The sequence below is a fragment of the Penaeus monodon genome, chromosome 29 (assembly GCF_015228065.2).
Source record: "Penaeus monodon isolate SGIC_2016 chromosome 29, NSTDA_Pmon_1, whole genome shotgun sequence".
NCBI classification, from domain to species: domain Eukaryota; kingdom Metazoa; phylum Arthropoda; class Malacostraca; order Decapoda; family Penaeidae; genus Penaeus; species Penaeus monodon.
The window spans coordinates 29,266,112-29,266,324 of NC_051414.1; positions in this window are offsets into that span (position 1 = coordinate 29,266,112).

Here is a 213-nt window from a genome sequence, read left to right on the forward strand (position 1 = left end):
TCCAACAGAAGAGGGGGGAAAGCAACGAATGATAAGGAGCTTGAAAAAGAGCGCCCGTGCCAAGGTCAGGGTCAGAGTGATGGTGACGCCAAGAGGACCGCCCACGGACCGGGGTCAATACGGGGCGAGGCTGGGGGAGGGGGGAAGGGGGAGGGGAGGAGATGGCTCTGACCACACCCTTGTCACACGCCGTTCGGTACATGCGTCCGGTTC